Genomic DNA, 8,838 nt, shown 5'->3' on the forward strand with positions numbered 1-8,838 from the left:
AAGGAAGACAGTATTGTGAATTTTAAAAGTCTTAAAACACCTTGGTGTTCATGTAGCTAGTTGCGGCCACAATTAGCTTGGGAATTGTTTGAGGCTAGCCTGTATTTTGATCGGTGCTCAATGTGTTGGAAAATGTTATTTACCTGTACTATTTTTGAACTATTGTGCTAATTGTTAATCTGTTGAATACCTGGATCTACGTTTATATGTTATTATTATTGTGGTAGTTACTATTTGGAATCCTTTACTACTCTGTTATATCTATGTTGTCACCACTCACCAGGTAACATCTGTTACTCAGTACTCTATGTTCTTCTTTCTCAGGCTTTGACGTTAGACTAAGTTGTGCTGGGCAGGCAGTAGGGTGACCTACCCTTTTTCTCCTTGTTTAGGTTAGTGCAGTGTGCATGTAAATTTTATGGATCCACTAAACTTGAGTTTTGTGTGCATGTACTTTCTGGTTGTATTTGGAACCTTGGTTGGTTCTGTAGTAAAGGTTGTCTCCCTCTTCAGTTCGTTGTGGTAGCGGGTTTGTTTTGAACCTTACGATGACTAGAAGGTAGGGTGCTATACGTTCCACTCTTTGTTGTCGTGGAGATTGCCACGTACCCGGCTAGGGTCAGGGCGTGACCCTGTGAGCATCAAGAGGCAAGAGTGAAAATATCTAAAAGAGAATTTTCATCTTGCATTAGACCTCATCGGAGGCCAAGGAAGGTAAATGAAGGAAATTAAGTTTTATAAGACCTCCCTACAAGCGTCAAGAGGCAATGGTGAAAAATTATCAAAGAGAATTCTCACCTTACAATGGACCTCATTAGTGGGCAAATGTAGGAAAATGAAGGAAATGAAGTCTTCCAAGACCTTCTTGTGAGCGTCAAAAGGGAAGAGTGAAAAATTCTAAAAGAGAATTCTCATCTTGTACTAGACCTCATTAGTGAGCCAAAGAAGGTAAATGAAGGAAATGGAGTCTTCCAAAACCTTCCTGTGAGCATTAAGAGATAAGAGTGAAAAATTCTTAAGGAGAATTTTTCTCCTTGCATTGGACCTCATCAGGTTGCCAAGGAAAGGAATGGACCCTCATATGAGCATCAAAAGGCACATGTGAAATAATTGTAAAAGAGACTTTTTACCTTGCATTGGACTTGATCAGTGGGCAGAAGAAAGAGAGCTTCTACAAATTTACAAAAAAGACCCTTGTACTTCACAAAATTTCCTTTTTGTTTTGCATTTTGACCGCTCTCATGACTTTTTTCATAAAATGAATGATTTTTCACAATTAGACCCTCTATCTTTTAATTTTTTTTCCACATTGTCAAAATTTTCAAATAAACCCAAAATTTCAGATTTTTTCATTTTATGGCAAATATCACAAATCAATGGCCCCTGACTTTCTTCGCTTTTACTATTTCTAAACTATTTTGCTACTAAACCCTCAAAATTTCACATTTTTTACATCTTTCTAGAACTTTTGTGAACAAACCCTAGTTTTTTTTGGTTCCCAGACACCATATATCTTGTTTAACACCTTTTATGAACTCCACTAATAAACTTTTTTTCTTTACCAACGAAACACCATAGGATATGTCATCTAAAACTAAGCAGAATACTTGTACCAATAATTGCAATGTGGTGAGTAAAAAAGGACATGTAGCTAATGTTAAGCTACTTTCAATTTGAACTCTAACAAGAATTTATCACATGACAGTAATTTTGAAAAAACAGTATAGTCATGCAATTATAAGATTTAAAACTATCACAATAGGGTAAAACATAATATCTTTAGGGTTTCTTTTCACAAATATACTTGTTGCTCATATATTAAGCTAGAGTGGCTATCATATTACTACCTGTGCATTGTTGTTCGCAATGGATTCCATATATATGCATGGATGATTTGGAGATCTATCATGAAGTTATAAACCAACTCCAGTCATAACACTACAAAAAAAATCCCAAATTGCCACGGTAAAATTGGCACGGAAATGAATTTAACAATGCTGCCAAAATAAGTTTGGCATCATATTTTGCACCAAAATATAACCGTGCCTATAGCCATTGTAACAAATATATTTTGGCACCATTTTTTAATACCATGCCAAACTTTGTCACTGTTTTTGGCACGTTTTTTTACTATTGTGCCTAACATTGCCATTGATTTTTTGGCACAGACTTTGGTTCAACATTTGTCACGATTTGGGCATGATTTTATTGGTTCAGTATTTGGCATGATTTTTAGCACAATTTAATTGTTTGGTATTTGGCACAGTTTTTAGCACAATTTTACTTGCTATAGTTTTTTCATGGTATTTGGCACAATTTTAACGAGACTTTTTTGTTACGGCTTTGTCACGCTTTTGTTTATTTTGTGAAAAAAAATAATTTATATGAAATTAATTTTATTAAAATATATTTTATATTTTATATTGATTTATTGGCAAAATGAACAAAAATGTCACTAAAATCACAAATTTACTAACATCTTTAAGACAACTCAACAAAATAGGTAGGTAGAAGTTGAATGAAAAGAATACCAAAACATCCAATGAATTAATAATAATTTTAGTGCTCACTTGTGTAGTGAGTTTTCTACAAGACTATAAAGCAATTCCTCAATCTCATCAAATAAGTCAAGCTTCTTCCTTATTGTCCTAAAGTCCATTGGATGCTCAATCACATCATGATAGCAGGAATCTACAAAAACAAAACAACCAACACAAAATCACGATCAGAGCATCCTTCAAATCTCACAAATAACTCTCAGATTATCCCATCATGATGATCAGGGAGCTTCAGATATTAATTACTATATTTGCAGACAATAAGCAGATTTCTTGCAGTAGTTTTCAAGCCAGTCGAAGGTCACACTCATGGGCCTCTTAATAGACAAAATTTTTTGGCTAGGTCAGGAGATAAAGCCAATAGGTCTAGAAATGATCATGCATATACTTAGTGATGGTAAGCTAGATCTCACCTATCTTTACTTAAAACGAAATGGTTCAGTGATACTCCACTAATTATATCAACATTGGGCCATGGGTTCTTAACCTGTAAAGGTAATATATATAGACTTTCAGCAAGGGATAATCTTAGAACATTTTATATAGCAATATACAATTCTAATGAAGAATGACATATGTATAAAATCCTAAAAATACATATATTTTTAATCTCAAAACATTTTAAAAATACTCTCAAATCTAAACCCTAAACATATCACGTGATGATGTTAGAATGATGCAACACCTCCAAAAGTCCAATAGTATGCCATACTTTCACTTTTATCTCCAACCCAAGAGTCCATAAGGTTCAAACTAAGTGACCATGTCATGACTATCTAACAAAACTTTTGATTTTTTTCTTTTTGTGCATCTTAGCAATTATACATGGGGGCTCACCTTTAATTATGGACTCAACTGAAGACATTTGAAACCTGGTATTCCAACTGAGGCTGTAGGACAGTGATAGGCCTACATATTCCACATCATAAGAAACACATGTGAGTTTCCCACATATCACATGCCAACCACAAACAACCTTTGTGTTATAGTTGCCAACGATCTTTGGGTCTATTGGTACACGGGTCGCCGATAGAGCCTCACCGAGTGGTGAGAGTTCGATTCTCGGCTGAGGGCACATTTCTGGGAGTTGTGAAAAGTGGTTGTGTATGAGTGGTTACAGTGCCCACGTGAGCACGGCCCAGTCCCCACTTGTTCCACCGAGGCTTGTGCACGTCCTGGGTCTTTAGTGGGTTCGCCCCGCTCCTCTTCCCAAAAACCTTTGTGTTATAGTTGAGCATTTTCAGATATCAGCCAAACACCTATGAGTCCTTGAATGGTTATTTTTTAGCCTAGAGCTAATTTTAACTCCAAAAGTTATACGTTAATTATCATCTACACTATACTAGTGTGATATGTTATCAAACTAAAGAAAGTAGAAAAAAGGGATAGCTTTTCAAGAGGTACCTGGTTGGATAATATTCGCAGGAAGCATGACAATGAGCAAAGTGGCGAAGCGGAGGACAAAGCTCCCAACTAATTCTAACCGGAATCCTAGCCATTCGTTGGATCCATTGTTGTGAAATCCATCCGTAAACTTGAATTAACCCTGTTTTGTGATTGAATTTCACCAATAATCATTATAAAAAAAATTAGCAATAAATCAAAGCTATGTTCTGACTTCATATGGTAAAACTGAACAAATAAATAATAAAAAGGAATCAGAGACAACTCATGTAGACGTAATTGACATTGTGCAAGAAGTCAACTTGGTGAGTAACAAGCAAGACTGTTTTATCTTGAGAGCTCCTCTGACGCATTCCTACGAAACACCACCACCAAAGAATAAAAAACTAAGAACTAGTAATATCAAAAGCATACAAACAGGAGAAAAGAAAGAGAATGAAAACCTTGAAGATCTCAGAACTAGTATGAGCATCAACATCACTGAAGACATCATCAAGTAGATAAACATCAGAGTCCTGATAAACAGCACTGGTGAGTTAAATTCTCTGCTTCTGGCACCACTCAGATTAATCCCTCTCTCTCTAAAATCTCAGTCTGGTCTCCAAACTCCATCATCTCCATGTCCTTCTCCAGACAACAAACTCAAAGAACTTCCTTGTATTTGCTTGAATTCATCGGCATGCCAAATAGGATGTTCTCTTGTATAGTTCCATTCTGAATCCATGCAGTTTGGGCAACATATGCAGTGCTCCCACATACTCTCACCTGTTCACAAATGTAGTAGTAGTTGTAGCAGTAGTGATACCAGTAACATAAGAATAAGTAATAGATTCAGGGAGGGTAGTATGAAAATAATATCTTCTATTCAAGGCTATATATGCACCATATGGTATGCATGCATGTATAAAATAAAATAAAAAAGTCTACATAAAATAGAACTACAACCGCTAAGCTATGCATCCATTAAAGAGAGTCAACTTAATGTATAAAAGGATATGATTTAAAATAGATAAATACAATATATGCACACATTAAATAGAAATACAACCACTCAGAAGATTATAATAGAGTAGCAATCTAGTTCAACAAAAACTAGTTCAAAAGACAAATATTCAAGGCATATTGGCGATGATTACATACCATGAATTGGAGAAATACAAGGGAAAAATCAATCCCAAAAAACTAACTTAGAAACCAATGGATTATGAATTCTGAAACAACACTAACAATCAAACTTCATGAGGCAGCCTTAGTCACTTTACCTTTGATAGAGATAAGCAGCCACTATTGGAACTCATGCAATCAGGTTCATGCAGTCCTAATTAATAACATTCAAAACCAAAACAAATCAAACAATGTATATAAAAATATATATATATAAACCTCATGTCATTAATTATCAGGATAAAACCTAATCCTTTTTATTCCAAATTCTAATTTTACTAATCTGTTCATAAGATTCAAACTAAAAAAAAAAAAAATAGATTATATATATGTTATAAACACAAGTAACTCCATGAGAAACTAAAAAATTAACAAAACATAATTTAAAGAAGAGATCCAAACCTAACACATTGACTTTAATATCTAAAGAAAGAAAAAAGAAGAAACAAGAAACAAGAAGAAGAAAGAAGAAGATGATGATGATATAATGATGAAAGCTCAAGTGTGAGAACGGTGAGCCTACATTGCTCAGAGATCCTGCGTTGAAGGTAGTAAGGGTGGTGAGGGTGGTCGGAGGACAAGAAGCCCCAACGGTGATGGTTCTTGGTGATCCTAAGAAGACCAAGAAGAATGTTCCTACCCCTAGTTGACAAAACCAAGTCATATTTAGAAACATATTTGAAACTTTGATTTAAATCTTAGTAAAAACAATTGCTAATGTTACGGATAATTTCAGTCAGCCAGAGCAATAATTTAGTTCATGGCATCAACACAACAGACATGCACAACACAACAGTACTGTACAAATAAGTCAAGAAAAGATATCAATGTTTATGTGCAAACATCATACTGAACCCTGCTTAATGTTTTCTCGACAAGCCATGATCCTACAAAGAATGCCTGCCTGGTAATTAGTTTTTGAGTATTTTTATCTGATTTTGAAGCATATATTGTTCAAAATGCAAAAGGAATTGGATTTGTTATGTTACAGGAGTTTGGTCTTAGCACACACTATAGATCTACAATCTTTTATGGAAATAAAGAGGAGAAGAAACAGGCTCATGAGTCTAAGGTTCACCAACAAATGAAGTTGAATAGGAAGATTGTCACTAAGATTCTGCCTTGCTCCATGAATAACAATGGAAAGTTTTACATGGCAGAAAGTCATCATCAAAAATATTACCTCTAGAGGGACTACATCAAGCTTTGTGAGGCTCTTAGCCTTCGCATTGCTGAGCAGTTTGCTAACCCTCACATTTCTTACAAGCTAAACAGTATGACTCTCTCTCAACACTATGTCTTGAGATAGATGCTGAATTATTAAACCTTTTGAGTCTTAGCAACAATGATCAGATAAGAATTTCAATTAAGTTCACAAATAATCAACAATATAAAGATTTTCTCATCTAAAATAATGATTTTTTCAAATCATTCTTTGTTGTTCCACAATGAACATATGTATAGAATACTTGGTGGCGGTAAAGAAAAGTTGTCATGGAGGAGCTAAAGAGGTTAATCGAGAGAGATGAAATATCACGTGAAACAAAGATACTTTTAGGAGGAATTATACAAGATTTAAGTGTGAAAAGGCCTTGGAAACTAAGATGAGTGTATCAATCAATTTACATGTGCATTTGTGTGGTGTGTGAGAGAGAGAGAGAGAGAGAGAGTTTAAATAATGCAATGGTAGATTGTGAGCATTTAAAAAAATAATAATCATTTGATATCATCAATAAAATCTTCAGAATATAAGTCTGCACATGGATCATGTTTGATCCTAGTTACAATGTTTCTCAACCCATAACTCATAATCTAATAACCAAGTCATATTGAGAACCATATGGAATTGGGATTGTTTGAAAATAAGAAGATAGAAATGATGGGAATCACAAATTGGAGATAAGAACTAGTGATTTTAGTGATGTTCTAAAGGTCCACATAAACATTCTGTGTCTGTAGAAAAAAAAAGGAGAGCTATCTGTGCTATCTTTAAATTGAAACTAATTCAAAATAATTAACAAAAGAACAAATTCTAGTGCTTAAGATGTCTTGAAAGAAGGCATTCTTTTAAGACAGGTTCAAATAAAACCTGATTTTTAAATTAATCTGTAGCACTAGAAGCAATATATAACATGGGGATGAAAATTAAAGCTTGATATATCAATCAAAAGAATAAAATTAGAAAACTAAGATCAAATAACAGCAAAATTAGAGAAATTGGATGTATTAATTATAACCAACAATATTAACATCAATGGAAGAAATGCCAAATTGAAAAACCATTTGAAAGTCATATCAATCATTGAATACAAGTAAAGATGATGCTTTTTAGTTTCCAGAATTCAAAATGTTCACTATTTTGACAAACAAACACACTCAAATCAATAAAATCATGAAGTTGAGTGCAAGAAAACATAACAATCCACATCATTCAAAGTAAAGGAAAGAAATTAGGCATGTCAAGAACAAGTTAAAGTGCAAGCTAACGTATCATTTTTCAAGTTGGGCTTCATATACGAAGAGTTCAATCAAGTATCACCATTAAGACTATTTGAGTTAGTTGGCAGAAATACAAAGAACCCATAGATAGCAAAGAAAAAAGATAAGGGAATTCAGAACTTTGATTATCATCTTAACATTGTCACCTACAATGATATGGTGTCATCATTCCCAGACCAATATTTTCTCAATATTTCTTCAAAAAAATTTCCCTCTAGTTCATATTCTTCAAAAATGTCATTCAACATTCTTCCAAACAGTGGGCTTAGAACAATATGGAAAAGCACAAACCCAAAACTGCTAAAGTTATTTAACTTGTTTACTAAAATCGTTTTTTACAATCACTCAATTTCAAAACTTACAAACAATTGCACAAGAAATCAATGCAAAGAATTCTTCAACCCTAGTTACTAATCAATACTTATAACATTCGTAATCACAGATATGAAACATACCAAAATCAGTGAACTTCCTTCTTAGAAAATGTAGGATCTCAGCATACTCTAGTTGTTCCGCCTCCGTCTTATGCCAATTGTAGCACCAATGGCCTTCTCGTCACAATCCCTTTAAACCCAATCCCCAAAAATGATAAAAAAATGACACATAAAGTACTGAAAACACTAAAAACTCAAAGCAAGACAATCATGCGTCGTTGGCATACCTGAAATCCCTGGAATGGCAATGACAGTGATGATTGTGGGACATCCAAGACACCAAGGTGCAATAGAGGTCGCCAATCGGACCTAGACGGATGACGAGCGGATGAGGGAGATGGCCTAGTGGTCGTCGGCATCACGATCAGCGCCGCAACAACAAGAGAGAAGCTTGTGCTTAAGTCGAGAGAGCGAGAGAAAAGGGAGAATGGAATTATAATTATATATATATATATATATATATATATATATATATATATATATATATATATATATATATCAATGTATTACTTAAATCATTATTATATTTGTATATTTAGCGCGATGCTTTCTACTGGTGATAAATCAATAAATTATTTATATGTATTTTTGGTACTGTATTTGACACCATATTAATATATTAGTACATTTATATTTTTGGCACAGTATTTGGCACAGTGTTAATATATTTTTATACTTATATTTTTTTCACGGTATTTGGCACGGTATTTATATATTATTATAATTATATTTTTGGTACCGTATTTAGAACAGCATTAACATCTTAATATATTTGTATT

At 33.9% G+C, this 8,838-nt stretch overlaps 1 long non-coding RNA gene across 7 annotated transcripts; it reads right to left on the reverse strand.

Annotated features, from left to right (window-relative positions):
- Nucleotides 1-2,498: 2,498 nt before the first annotated feature.
- Nucleotides 2,499-8,473, reverse strand: LOC120257622. 7 transcript variants are annotated; one of them, XR_005535757.1, is made up of 8 exons: nt 8,287-8,473; nt 8,081-8,189; nt 5,650-5,768; nt 5,225-5,280; nt 4,406-4,727; nt 3,963-4,317; nt 3,396-3,763; nt 2,499-2,691 (listed from the first exon to the last, which is right to left on the reverse strand). It is a non-coding gene; the product is annotated as an uncharacterized LOC120257622 (long non-coding RNA). The 7 variants fall into 7 exon arrangements; XR_005535756.1 differs by lacking the exons at nt 5,225-5,280; nt 5,650-5,768 and having other exon boundaries at nt 3,963-4,104; nt 4,247-4,317; XR_005535752.1 differs by lacking the exons at nt 5,225-5,280; nt 5,650-5,768 and having other exon boundaries at nt 3,963-4,104; nt 4,228-4,317.
- Between the last annotated feature and the right edge of the window lie 365 nt (nt 8,474-8,838).

Source organism: Dioscorea cayenensis, unplaced genomic scaffold, assembly GCF_009730915.1.
Source record: "Dioscorea cayenensis subsp. rotundata cultivar TDr96_F1 unplaced genomic scaffold, TDr96_F1_v2_PseudoChromosome.rev07_lg8_w22 25.fasta BLBR01002231.1, whole genome shotgun sequence".
NCBI lineage: Eukaryota > Viridiplantae > Streptophyta > Magnoliopsida > Dioscoreales > Dioscoreaceae > Dioscorea > Dioscorea cayenensis.